Here is a 14,494-nt window from a genome sequence, read left to right on the forward strand (position 1 = left end):
ATTTTAAAATCGCCGAAAAGTCAATTCCAAAAAAAATAGATTCCCCGCGAAACCAAAACTAACACCACAAAATCACCATGTACAAACGCAAAACCCAGAGACAGGGAGAAATGAAAAAACATTGCCATCTTATTTAGAACAACATAAAACTAGTCGAAGCCAACTTACATTTCTTTTTAAATACCTAACACGACAGATTCATTCCAAATGATAATGAACCCATACCTCATGGGTGGATCATCCATCACAGCAAATAAAACACCAATGGTTTTCAAAGAACAGACCCTGAGTACTCAGATGAAGCCTACTCAAATGCTGTTACAGCCAATTTGATTATAAACATAGGCACAGAACGTTTAAACACACATCTTTAGCATAACTACATTCTTAGACGCACCGTTTCGATTTAACCTTACTCAACGGAGCAGCTCAAAACTGATTTTAACTTTGTCAATACGATCTAATCAGAATGAAAATACTTCACACCAAAAAATTTCAAAAATGGTCGACTCAGAAAAAAGTTAATTAACATCATCAAAGACGACCAAAAAAAAACAAATCCAAAAAAAAACTACCAAAAGAAACAAAGAAAACTCGCTGTAAGAGTAGAAACACAAGTACGAAAAGCGTATTTCTTGAATGCACATGATTATAAAAAGACGAATTTGACCGCATTTCAAAGATGACTTTGATAGCACATTTAAGAAAAATGGCATCAAATAAAAGGGCATCATGTTCATCATATATCAGTGAACTCAATATATATTTTCGGAAACTCGTAGACGAATTACAACAGTCAGAAACCTAAATGAAACTAGATGAAACAGAAAATTTAAAACTGAAATTTGTTTCCAATATGCAAACAACTACCTCACATATAATTAACATACAAGATTTAGGTACTGAATTAGCGGAAAAGATAACACCAACACAATATAAATGAAAGGAATCGAACTTAACAAAAATCTTCATTCAAAAAATAGTGCAATTAATTGAGAATATACAAACACAGCATCGCCGAATGCCGACAAAAACAACAAGATAAATCAAAACAACTATGAAAACACAAAAAATTATCAGTACCAGTACATTATCAGTACAAAAAAATACCAAATTTTTTTAACCAGAAAAATTGAAAATTATACCAGTTCTGAAAAAATAACGTCAATCTAATTATAAAAACAAAAAACTTTGGAGGAAAATCTTCAGATAAAACAAATAATTTTAAAAAATGAAAAGTAAATGACTGTTCTAATAGCCGCAATCACAATGCAGAATACATTTTTCAAGATCAAACTCGAACATGAATAGCTTATGAAACTAAAATAGGAATCAACCATACTTATTAAATCGCAACAGAAACCACTTTTACGGCAATTTCGAAATTTTTAACACTGGAAATTATAAGTATAGATTACGACAAAATTCTAATAAAAAAGTAGAAACAATAGTTATCACAAACAATCACCTAGCAATTTTTCTAGAACACCACATCAAAACAGTCACAAATTTTAATTAGATAAAATTGAAGTCTTAGAAGTGGTACACCAAAACAATAACGACAAGATAACCAAGTAAAATCAACAACTGAAGCAACTCCTGACCCACAAGGAAACCAAAACAACAAAACCTCACACTTTCAATCAAACCACATATATTGTGATACTACAATTGACGATACTGAAAATGAAAATACACGCTAACAATTAGCATGTTTAGAATTGTTAGACCACTATCAAAACGGTTATCCCAAAAATAAAAACAATGAATCAAATACAAGTCAAAGAACAGACATAAATCATAAACCACATAATAATGAAAATCAAGAAGAGAAAAATCATATATATCTCTCAAAATGCAACCACAAAAACGCACCCATCGAAAGAAAACAAATTGGACATCACCTCTTCTTTTAGAAACTCCAGAAAACGAAACTTTCAAAATCGAGACATAGAAATGGACTTTCAAACAATTCGCGCGCAGAGTCGATTATCATAAAAACAAATAAAAGGAAAGAGTTTCACTCACTACACCCAAACATCACATTCAAGGTACATTAAGCTACAGCACAAGGTACAAACTTACAAACTATCGAAAACTATTATTTCCAACCCACCGAAATTATGGAACGATTCAAGTCAAGCTAATTACTGAGTCAAACATAAAAAAAATCAAACTATTTAGAGAACTATTTCATTTTACAGATATTAAACAAGTATAATAGGCATACTATTACTCACGAAGTGTATACCAACAATTAAAATTTTGAAAAGTAAATAAGAAACCAAAGATAAATAATCAAGAAAAAATAATACTTTACTAACGATCTTCCCATGGTTTATCAAACAACCACTATTTTTTCAAAAATTTATCGACATGAACCATTAGCAAGGAAAACATTAAAGCCAATAATTGGTTATGCAAATCCATTTCCGTTATCCGTTACGCCGTTGCTCCACTCCATCAAAACAACAAAAATCACAACACGCAGAAACTAAACAAGTCTGACCTTGAATCTACACCAATTCGTAACCTTTTTCAATTTTATCAATTAAATGTTCAAATGACACAATCACCTATGTGGCTCGCCGCGTGAAACAAAGTCCAGAAAAAACTCTTACTGGAAACTGGAAGTTTATAAGGTTAGAACTCAATCATGCCAACCATTTATTACGTGGTCTTCAACCTCGAGGTTTAAATACCATAATGTTGCAACCACCAGACTTGCTTCGACACAATGCGGAACTCTGCAATGCATATACGTCGCGCAAATAGACGAATTCAATGGTCAAAACAGCAAGTTTGAAATCATTCATCAATGTGGCAAGGTTTTTGTCTAAGACTAACCTTTTTCGAGCACCCGCAAAAGTTTTTCAACTTTAAAACTATGCCTCTTCAAAGTTTGGCCGCAAAGTACACATGAAAATTCTTGATAAACACTTTTTTCAAAAGTATCCAAACACAATCTCAACAGCAAGCATAGCAAGCAACCGACAAAAAAAATTGCTGCAACTATTTCACTTTTTTCACATTAACTTTCTTCGTGTTGGTGGAAGAACTAAAAGTTCTTCACTTCTTTCAGCAGAAGGCGCTCAAGGGTTTCATAAAACGTTTATTTTCAATCAAATGTCATGAAATTTCAATCAACTTTGAAAAAGAATGCTTCAGAAATTTTGATCGGCAGATGTACTAACTCTTTAGGCAATTCACTTAGATACCGAGGACTTGACACCGCAAAATGCATTTCGGCCATACGAAAGTTCATTTCCCGTCGTGGACAACCAAGAGTCTTGTTCAGTGACAACGGTTCTAATTTTCTTAGCGCCAGGCAACAACTACGAAAGAAACCGCCACATTTAGACCGAGATTTCCTGAAACACAACCTGCTGAATCAATCTGTTGAATGACACATCAACCCTCATTCCTTTCCTCATTTTGTTGAGGCGTGGGAAAGACTCGTTTAGATTGTCAAACGAGCTCTTCTCATGAACCTTGGTTCAGCAAAACTGACATTGGACATTTTCACTAAGATTGTTGTCGGAAGAGAAGGCTTCGCAAATTCAAGGCCACTAACCCACATACCAAGTGATATTAAAGACGAAGATACTTTAAACCCTAACCACTTCAAAATGGGGAGGCCAGCCTGCAAGTTCAATGAAATTATTACACTCAAGTCTTCGGCCTGGATGCAAGTAACACAGAGATAACAAAACTTCTGGAGCATTCTTGTTACTGGATACCTGCCAAATTTAAACTTCAGATCAAAATGGACTCAGCATGAATCTGCGTTGGAAATTGACGATATCGTCTGGTTACTTGAAGCATGGAGTCTGGCCGCCTTGCCGCGTGACAAAATTATTCGGCAGCCCCGATCGTATAGCAAGGTCATGTGAATTAAAAATCCGCTGTCAGACTTGCACATGTGTTCCCCAAACTCATTTCTGGTTAAGTTGGCCGCGAGGGTGTTCATGATTGAGCAATTTGATGACTAAATATTCCCGCAACTTAAAGTAAATAACGTGATGATGATTATTCCCGCGTTTGAGTGCAACTGTTTTTGATAGATATTGAATCAACAAGACTGTGAAAAAAAGTCAACTCGAATACAAGATTGAAAAGTTTTCCAAACAAAGGCTATTGAACCAAGGTAGCCCCCACCACCAGTAGGAAAAGGTATCGAATAAGCGAGGTACGGAGTTACACCTAACCCTTAGAATCCGGTACAGAGGTAACCCCCAACCCCTCCTAAGAAAGAAGACTACCAATACCAGACCCCCAGTGCGGTACACTACTATCCCCCTGGCCCGGCGGCCTTCTCACGTCTTGCTTGTTCTTTTCAAACAGGTTCAAAATATCCGAGCAAAACTCCGTGCGTCAGCTTTCCATTCATTATCTCTTGACCTATGCCAATAATACCTTTCGTTGCGACCAAATGGAAAAACTCTTTTCATCAATAATTATCACGGCAAGAAGAGAAATTCATTCTAATCTCATTGCAGTAATCAAATTAAAAACTGTACCAAATAATGCTTCTGTCAACAAGTATGGCGGAAACTCGGAAAATTGGAGATTACACAACAGTGACGGTCCATTGCGTATAGGTCTCATAATGTATCCTTTTCTTAGTGTACCATTACGCATAATTTTGGTCGTTTTTGAGTTTTTGCGTGGCAATCAGTAACCGGTTCAAGCCATTACATGTTGGGGATGCGGCTGAAAGTTTATTTCTGCGTTTAGGATTTCCAAATTTTAGTTCCTAATTTTTGGTGCCTTCACGTGTAATGACGGAAAGTAAAAAGTAAACGAGTTATACTGAAAAATATGTATACTAAATGAAACGTCTGCGTAAAAAGCTGCTTCCTTTAGTCTCTGAGGAGTTTTGAGCTCTTTTTAAAAGTGGAAATATAAATTAGAATAAAAATAAGTAGTAGTTGCACTTATCTGGGAGGTTTCCGGTACCGACTTGCCAATCCGAAGTCAGAAGCTATTAAAGGTCTTACGGGTTTCATATCATAATTTCCTTTTTCTACCATTGAGCGTACATCTTATTTTGATTAAAGTTTGCTACTTTTTCATTCTCGCTATTTTTTCATAGCATTAATCAATTGCGTACATTTTCAACTATCCCAGTTTCTCCCACGTTGTTGCTATCGTTTTTTTTTGTCGAAATGCTTAAATCATACAGCAATAAATCCAATGTTTCCAAGACATCTCTAGATTTTGATACTGAAATTGCAGCACTGGAGCTAGCCGTCGATTTAATGCGACTAGTGATCCTTCCTCTTTCATTTACTGTCGCCCTTACGTGCAACGTGATCATAATTCTAGCTGTTCAAAAGATGAAAATAAATAGAGCATCCAGTCTTTTCATGATTTTAGTGGCAGCGGCTGACATTTTCCAGATTTTAGGGCTGATTGGGTAAGAAAAAAATCATTGAAACATTATGAATCTCAACCCCCCCCCCCCTCATTCGCCCGCAGGGCGTCCATCCCTCATCACCAACCATAGGTCCCCCTATGACAATATTTCATGACATACATTTTTGTCTGACCAACTCTAAAATATTTCCAAAAGCGCCTTTGGTGCCAATATATACAGGTTTTGAAGAGGAGCGCACGCCTAAAAATGCTAAGTTTCCGTCAAAATAACCAAAAGTACCCAAAAACGGCATTTGTGACCTGTTTTTTCAAACATTGATATACGACGCAAAATTGTTTCGTTTGAGTGCTCAGGGAGCGCTCGGATAATCCATTTGATTGGCCTAAAAATTACCAATTTGATTCTACACTTCCCTCCCTTCAAGAGAAAATCCTAGATCCGCTCCTGTTAAGAATTAGAATCAATAATTGCTAAGAATTATAATCAATAAAAAAAACTGGGAGAAAAGAGCTCCCGCGGATTTTATTTTCAAGTAACATTACGTATGGACCTAAAGATGCGTTTCATGAGATTTGTAGAGCAGATTTTCAATTTTAAAAAGCGTTTTTCCTATGTTAGTTTAGGTATGGCCGAAATGATTGACTGATTACTCTCCATAACGCTCAAAAGAATTAAGTACGAGGGTGCCAAAGTCGACAAAAGGTTCAATTCAGTTATTCTGGCGGAACTGAAGAAATTTTCCCTGGCAACTTTTTTTTATTCCTTGCTCGTGGTACAACTTTTAGGTAACTTAGTGCAAAAACATTACCTTCTTTGGGTAGCAAGAACTGCAGAAAAGGTTTGGCATCTTTGGCAGTGTCGAATTCTCAATTTTTGCACCATGTGGACTTGCTCATTGCACCGATGGCCAACATTTCACGTGAGATGACAACAGGGTAATCAGCAAAGAAGACATGAAGCTCTTTCGTAATGAACACAATGACTTCAATTATATAACACCACTCGGAGGTTTTGCTAGTGAGCAGTATGTCTTATCTTTTTTCAAATATTTTCTACTCGTGTCATTTTTCAACCGGAGCGCGTTAGCCAGCAACATTCCTCCTCGTATCAGTTGCTTCACCGCGTTTAGATACTTGCGCTTTGTTAAGAGTTCCAGGTCTGGTTTATATAATTTTGAAATGGCGTCACAAGAAAAAAAAATGTACCTGCCGTGAAGCAACAAGCGCAATCCAGCCACAAGTTTGATAGCAAAACTCATAAAAGACTTCGAAAAAAAGCAAGCATTACCACCTCTCTTGTCAAGTAATAGTGATATTCAATGAAAGAAGCACGATTCAGTTTGGTGAAAAAATTCAAGACATGAGTATACTCGCTTCTGGTAACACTCACATCCACTCCTTTTAGACTACATTTCCACATTGCTCGAAGTGAATTTATCGAAGGAGTTGAAGTGTGAGTAGAGATAATACCCCTTTTTGTTTCGGGGAAGTGGCCTCGCTTCTCGAAATAGTTCTCCAGTGAAAACAATTTTTCTCGCAAAATTTAATGATACATTTTGCTAACGAAAGCTATAGGCACCAATGAAACTGCATGCAATTTTTATAGAATTTTCTGGTTTTTTTTATTTCTTGATCGTTTCGTTTTTTTTATACCGAGAATGTCAAAACCATATAGTTTCCTTCTGTTGCGGGCATGCCGAATAGTTTTTTGCCGGACTTTTCAGTTTTAAGCGTGTAGAGCTTTCACAATTTTTTAGCTACCACTGGGCTGCACTTCTTGTTTTTTTGTTAAGATTACTTTTACTATGAGCCCAACCCAGAAACTTGTTGAAACAAGCAGTCAATCGCCTTTTGGAGATCTCGTTTTTACATATCCAACAAACGGGAGCATCGTCCCCTTCCTGGTCCGGGGTACCGGTGAACGTATGGTGGTATTTTTTTTCAACAAAGATATTTTAGTCGTAAGCATTTCATGGGAGCGTAGTAGTTCCTAAATCACACTAGGGCCTCTTTCGAACTCAATTAATGCCAAGTGGTAGCTACAGAGTTGATAATTTTCAAATGTTTGGGTGCTAGTTTTCATGGATTAGGTTGCGGTACCGAATAGTGGCACGAGCTGCGACTCCAAGTGAATGTGTGGATAATTTTAGGTACAACTTGACCATTATTATGACGAAATTTTAGTCCTAATAACATAGTTTTTTATTTCTTCTCAAATTGTTTTCGGAAACACAGTTGTTGAAATTTTGCGACAAACCTCCGATTAGTGTCGATGCATATTGTGACGCACGTACTTATCAAAATCTAGTGTTACTTTGAACCATCTGTGAACAGCAGCAACTCCACATTCAGATTATAAATCATTTTGTTCGAAAATCTAAAGAAAAATAGTTAACCATCGTTGAATCTGCATAGAGTTTTAGTTAATTATCTAATGTGGTGTAGAATTTTAAGGGTATTTTAACAGGTGAGACGTTTTAGTCAGGAGGAAAGAAATGTTTCCAATAGTCACTTAGAAAACGTTTTTCAGACATATCCATCTGACCTAATGGCATTTCGTATTCTCCAATATTTTTCGCAGTTCCATCTTCATCTAGATCGTAGTTTAAAGCAGTTTATTGAGCAACTGTTACGTTTTTAGTGTTCAAATGTGTCAGCAGAATAAAATCACGTCTGAGTGCTCAAGGTAGGTCGAGCTATGATCTTGCTCTTATTGGTCAAAAGGCTGCAAAACTGCTCTGCAGTTTCTTAATTTGATCGTTTATTCATCCGTTGCCATTAAGAAGAGAAAGAAAAAACTAGGTTGACTTTTTATTAAATCAGTTACATTCATTGATATCCAGCTATTTCCTGAACCTGAAAGTACACAATTTTTGTTTTTTTTTTTCAGTTTTTCAGTAATGCACGGTAAGAATATTGATCATGCCCAATTCCTTATCAAATTAAAAAAAAATTCTTTCTTTCAATGTTGGAGCGACAATTTCATCCTTAATTGCATCATGACATGAAGTGGTTACCGGTTTTTTTTCCTTTTTTGAGATTGTGTCGCCCATTTTCTTTAAACGCGCTTTCGATTGGCCCAGCAGATGATGTCGTTCAATGTCATCCCAAACTGGCAGTGCATTCTTATTCAGCAGACGTTGTCGATTGCTTTCCACAATAAGAAAGTTTCTCAGACAAAAGAAGCAATGACTATCAAAAATTCATGCGCTAGCTCAACGTGCTTTCGAGCAACCAACAAACTCTCGAATGAGTTGAGACTGAATCGTAAGCAACTCAAGGAGGAGGCGAAGGCGAAGGCGGAGGAATGACTTTGTATCTTTTTTGTTATTTCGTTTGAACTTTTTTGGAACTCCGGCAAATATCAGGTGTCGCAGCAGCCGTGAAGTTCAGTATTGTTGAAGTCACTAAATGAATTCCGGAGTGTTAAAGTAATTTTCTAAGATTGAAGCAAAAAACAGTTTTGAAGAAACAAAACCAAAAGCGATTTGGAGCAGAACTTACAGGCACTACAAGGATAGACATTTTTAAGCCATTGACGGATTTCTCACTTTGCTTGAACTTTTTATTAGGTATCTTACTCTCCACAAACATATTTAATTACAGTTTTTAACCGTAATCGTCTTACTCTTGTTCATGGTTCATGGGCAAGGGTTTCGTATCTTAAAAAACAGGTTTTTGTACAATCTAAGCTTCTGCAATTATTGAGAAAAACAACAATTTTTTCCCCAATTGTTGGTTCATATGCATATAAATTGATAAATTTTGATTACGAAAAATTTTTGGTATGATAAACTTTGATTACAAAAAAATTGTTTGCGGAAATTTTGCACTATTTATCAAATAGTTGAAATATTAGATGGTAAAAAGCTTGAGAATTTTTTTTTTTTAGTTTGCATTTTATCGCTTATGTAGATTCGAGTTAAACACGGATTGTCTTCTGAAGACTTTTTTCAAAATCAAAGCTTTTTTATATGGATCAATTTATCGTGAAAAGTTTCAAATCAGGTTATTCAAAAAACTAAGTACTTTTTTTATTTTTTAGCAAAAAAAATCCAGTTACACACGTACAACTTGTATTCAAAAAGGTATATAATCAAAAAGGAAACTCTGCGTTACTTTTCGTAAAAACTGGTTAGCCCCACCAGGCATAAAAAACAAAAAGAGAAGAAGCAAAAAACGTTTGGTGAAGGCAAAAAATATAGTTGGTCTCTCGACATACATTTTTCGACCCTTCTAATTTTTTTAAAAACAAAAAAACTATCTCGAAATTGTTAGTAAAAACTATTAATTTTCCTTTTCTGCTGTTAATTTCGTTCTAAGTTTTTGCTGAAAACCTTGCAGAGCAAAACTTGATTCGTCTACTAAATCAAACTCACCTCGGGAACAAAGTTTACATATAAAATTGTTGAAACGATGTTTAAATCGGTTCAGATAAACTAAAAAGAGTTGGAAAAATTCTGCAGAATTTTAAAAGATATAAAAATTAATTTAAATCAAAAATTTTTGAAAAAATTGATACTTCAAGTTTTTTTCTGGACATATCAAGCTAAAACTGGAGGGTTCATGGATTAGCTTAAGGAGTCATTAGATCAATGGTCACTCTACTATTGAAATGGCATCAGAGTAGGACATGGACTAATCTTGAAAAGAAGAAGTAATAGCTCCCCTAAAAAATGAGTCGGGAGACATTTCTGTCTAAATATCCCTGCAAGATTTGCGCTCTGCAGTTGTCACGAACATAGCCTCCCTGATTTTCGAACAATGGGGCTGACTAGCAGTCATACGCGAGGAGAGTTTCCACGGGAGGCTGATCGAACGACGTTGTGCTGTTTTTCTCAGCTTTTTCTAATGCTGGATAGCATTCGTTAATAGTACATTTAGCGCACATTTATTTTCGTTTTCTCGCCTTAAATCGATTTCTGCAGTAGATAATTCAATACCAATGCATAATTTTCACTCCAGGCCTCGTTCTGATTGCCTTCAATTTTTTCGGGGAGCCAAGTCATTGATCTGACTTACTCTGCGTGGAGATGCTTTGTCTCTCTCTCTCTCTCTCTCCTTTTCTTTCTTTTCTCTGTTGATGAAGGACTTCATTTGACCTACCTGAGTTCGTGTCAATCGACTCTTCAACTGACTCACTCAAAAACATTGAAATGGCATCAGGGAAGGAAAATGGTTGTTCTGGTGCTGGAGTTGTAACTGTTCCCTAGACAATGAGTGGGGAGATATTTCTGTCTGAATATCCCGGCAGGGTTTGCGCTCGGCATTCATCGCGAACATAACCTTCCTGATTTTTGAACAAGGCGATTGGCGAATCACTGAATAATTAGCTTGAACATTTATTACAAATAATTCCAATCAGTACGTTGAAAATCAATGATTTTTTATGTCGCCGAAGACTTCAAACTCCAGCATCGGACAATCAGAAGAGTAGGGAGGTTCAATTTTTGAATGCATTTTCAAAAACGAACAGTATGGTTTTTTCAAGAAATTAAAACGAGCAGTGAGTTGCTTCACTCGGGAACAAAATAGAAATCATTTGGAACCCTTTTGAAGAAACTTAAATGATTTCTCTGTGCAGTTTTTTTTCAGGAATTAAACGTCTTATTTTCCGCTTTAATACCGTTATTTTTGTGTTTTCTTGAGTCTTCTTTCATAAGGATCAATATACCGTGAAACAATTTAAGCCAGGTTGATCGAAAAATTAAGGCATTGCTATTTAGTTGAAATGGCAATATCTAACCCCGCATTAAAAACCTTTGTGTTCATACTAATTTTCCGGAAAAGACCAGTTTTTTTTCAAGGGAAAAAAACCAAACTCAGTGAAAACTACCCAAATCAAGTTTACAAGATTTTTCGCAAATTGCTTTTTTTCTCTTTGAAACTTAATTAATTTTTTCCGTCAATTGAACCGTAAAAATGTCATTTCTTAGTTTTAATTTTGTGTAGAAGTTTGATGTGAACTTTGTAAAAGCTTTTTGATGACTCAACCAAGAAGCGAAGAGCTGTAAATTTTTTTGGCTTTTTCTGTTAAAAATCTGTTGCACGTAAGAATCAAAAAATTATAATTGTCGGTAAAAAAACATCTGAATAGTTAGAAAAAAGACATAATCCTCGAATGCTGGCTAAAAAAATTTTAATTGCATGAATTTATGAAAAGTGTAAGCTACTCAACATCTGTAACTATTTTTTTAAGCGTAGCCAGTTCTTCTTCGGATATTATAATTTGCTCCTATCTTTGAAAACTTTGGCTTCCACAATCATTTTATTTCATTCTTCAATTGAAGTTATAATTAAAATTGGAGTCATCAACGTACAAGTATTGAATTTGGTAAATAGGGTTTCTCCAATTTCGCCAATATCTCGCTGCTGTTCCTTTGTCAACCAACCTTAAGACAATTTGCTTTTCCTCGGAATAGCTAGAATATTGGAAGTGTTCGAAATTAATTGGCTATTGCCGTTTTATAAAACCTGAAAAATCAATTTTCAATACGCGGAAAACCAAAATCAATTTTCAATTCAAGTTAATGGCTAAAAACTTTGTCTTTTCTATCAGCGTGAGCAATTCCGCTAGAACTTTTCAAGTCAAAATTTTAAATTATTTGATTCAAATTTATTAAAAAAAAACATCAAACACCGTTTTTTCAAAGGAGACCGTCCGTGTGAGTACTTTGTTAACCATTTGTAAGCTTTCCTATCGAGCTGTACTAGTAATTTTAAATTTACCAGGTAAAGCAGAACATAATAAATTGAATTGGTCGCTCTAATCTGAAGTTGTATTTTTTAATTCCTTAAACTAAAATTTGTTTTTTTCTTCTAACGGAATCCTTCCATGTGAAGCACAACTGATCTGTCGCTTAGCATTTTGGTAATTCAGAAATTGATGTTACATTTCCAAGGCAGCCAAAAATTTTTTTATAAACTTCATGTCTGAATCACAAGTTGACTGAAATAGTAAAATCATGGCAAACACTAAACATTCGCTCCAGGAAATTTTCACGGACCCAATCAAGTCACCATTAGATTTGTTCAAACTAATTAAAATGACGTATTCAAGATAATAAGAACAAACAAAAAACGAGAATATGCAGCTATAAAGTTGTTTTGTCGCTTAGGTTTTCTAACATACGTTTTTTTTACAAACGTTCTTTTTTCGTGATTTATTTCTAAATTAATGAGAGGTAATCGAAAAAAAATATATTTAATACGCCACGATTGCTGGGTTTCAAGGTATTTAACACAGAAGTAATCTTGCAGATTTTACTTAGGTTCACCTAGAGTTTGGTGAAAAGCAATTTAAAAGATTCACCAGAAAAAAATTTGTTGAAACATAGACATTTTGATCCTTCCATGTCAACTATTATGGAGTTAAAGCCAAACAAGTAGTTGGATAATTTTCATAAGCAGTAATATTTAGATCTTCCGCAGTACCCCCTTTTTGGTTTTTAAAAAACCACCAAGTGATTTGTTGATGCATACTCAAGCACTTTTTATAAGTGCAATTGAACTCGTAACCTAACATCGAAATTTTTTCACCTCCGAAAAGACGTGACGTAGCTTTTTTTTTCCGATTTTGAAGTTAAAATTGTTTTTACTCTTGGTAAACTCATCCTAAATTGTAAATAATCATTATCAATATCTTCAGTAGGCCAAAATCACTCGAAAGTTTGTTTTCTTTTTTCAGAACTTCACAAAGGTATTATTATTAAAAGTCTTTTACAGTGAGTTTCAGTACAAGCTGAAAAGACAGTTAGATGTTGCGAACAGTTAGGATACGCTGCCGAAATCAACGGCAAGTTTTTTGATTGGTTACCATAACTTCTCATTCTATTTCACCAACAAATCTCGACAAGGTCTTTTTTTGCCCTAAAGGAATATAAGCAATTTTTTGAAAAGTATAATTAATCAGGACACGAAAAACGGATGTAGAAGGAAAGGTGTATCGTAACCTATGTTGCTAGGCTAAGCTGGTCATGATCCATTGGAATGGTCTTCTGCTATGTGTTTGGGATTTTTCATTCGTTTATATATTCCTAGGACAAGGGTCCTCAAAACGACGACCCATTTCCTAAGATTTTAGTTTACGTGCTGACACCCCCTTTGGAAAGACCACTCGTTAAGATCCGGGACGCAAAACCATGCTACTTTTAACCAGAAGAAAAAATAGCTGTTAGGTATTGAGTTAAATCAACAGCAGAGTGGTACAAGACTAGCCAGTCACCGAGGAAGAGGCACAACTTGTTCTGACCACTGAGTTATCATTGCAAAAAAAATTTCAATTATTTTCAAGCAGGTGAGGTTTTAGGATTTTCTAGAATCAAATTTTAATAAAATTTTGTCGAAATTTTAAGATTGACCAAATTGATTTTTCGAGCGCTCTGAGAAGACTATAAAAACTCTCTGTTGACAAAAAAATGCGCAGCAGACGTAATGCTTTAAAAAAAAACAGGACAAAGGCACCATTTTTTCATGGGCACTTTTTGGAGTTTGCTGTGATTCAACGTTAACATATATTGTCACCAAAAATGCCTTTACAAAATAGTTGGTGTTGCTTGCCTAAAATTGATGTTAATAAATTATAACGAGAGGGGTACTTCAATTGGTGAGGGTTTTGAATTCCTGGGAGGGGAGGAATATAGAATTCCATCGGGCAAAAACCCCCATGTTCGAATCTCTAATTTCCTCTCCCTTAATGCACCCGTGTTTTCGAGCCTATGAATTGTCTGCTTTCCTGAAACAACTCATCGTACGAACAAACACAAATTTTCTGCTCTTCGCAAAATCTATTCTATGTTACGCACAAAGGTCAACCGGAGCTTCGCATCACTTGCGATGAAAAAATGTGCGGTTGAAGTTAACAGCAAAATTAAACATAAATCAAAAATTGAAAAAAAAACTCAAACACTTTTTGTCAAAAAAACATATATATAAACTGCGATAAAATGCAAACATTTCCTGATACAAAATTACCGGTACCATTAAAAGTTTTACGAAGAGCTTTCAAAACGCTAAAAAGAAACCGATCTTTCCACCGGACCAAAGCCGACAAAAATTAGCAGACACAAAAGTCTGGAGTAATCAAAAATTTTCATTTAGACAAAACAAGACTAGG

The 14,494-nt window shown here is 35.3% G+C and overlaps 1 protein-coding gene across 1 annotated transcript in view; it reads left to right on the forward strand.

Annotated features, from left to right (window-relative positions):
• Positions 1-1,340: 1,340 nt before the first annotated feature.
• LOC134848194 (putative uncharacterized protein DDB_G0277255) overlaps positions 1,341-14,494 on the forward strand; it is a 219,297-nt gene continuing 206,143 nt past the window's right edge. Inside the window, exon 1 of the mRNA XM_063865568.1 lies at positions 1,341-1,351. The gene's annotated coding sequence lies outside the window, so the exon portion shown is untranslated. The remainder of the gene's footprint in view (positions 1,352-14,494) is intronic.

Source organism: Symsagittifera roscoffensis, chromosome 1, assembly GCF_963678635.1.
Source record: "Symsagittifera roscoffensis chromosome 1, txSymRosc1.1, whole genome shotgun sequence".
Classification (NCBI taxonomy): Eukaryota; Metazoa; Xenacoelomorpha; order Acoela; family Convolutidae; genus Symsagittifera; species Symsagittifera roscoffensis.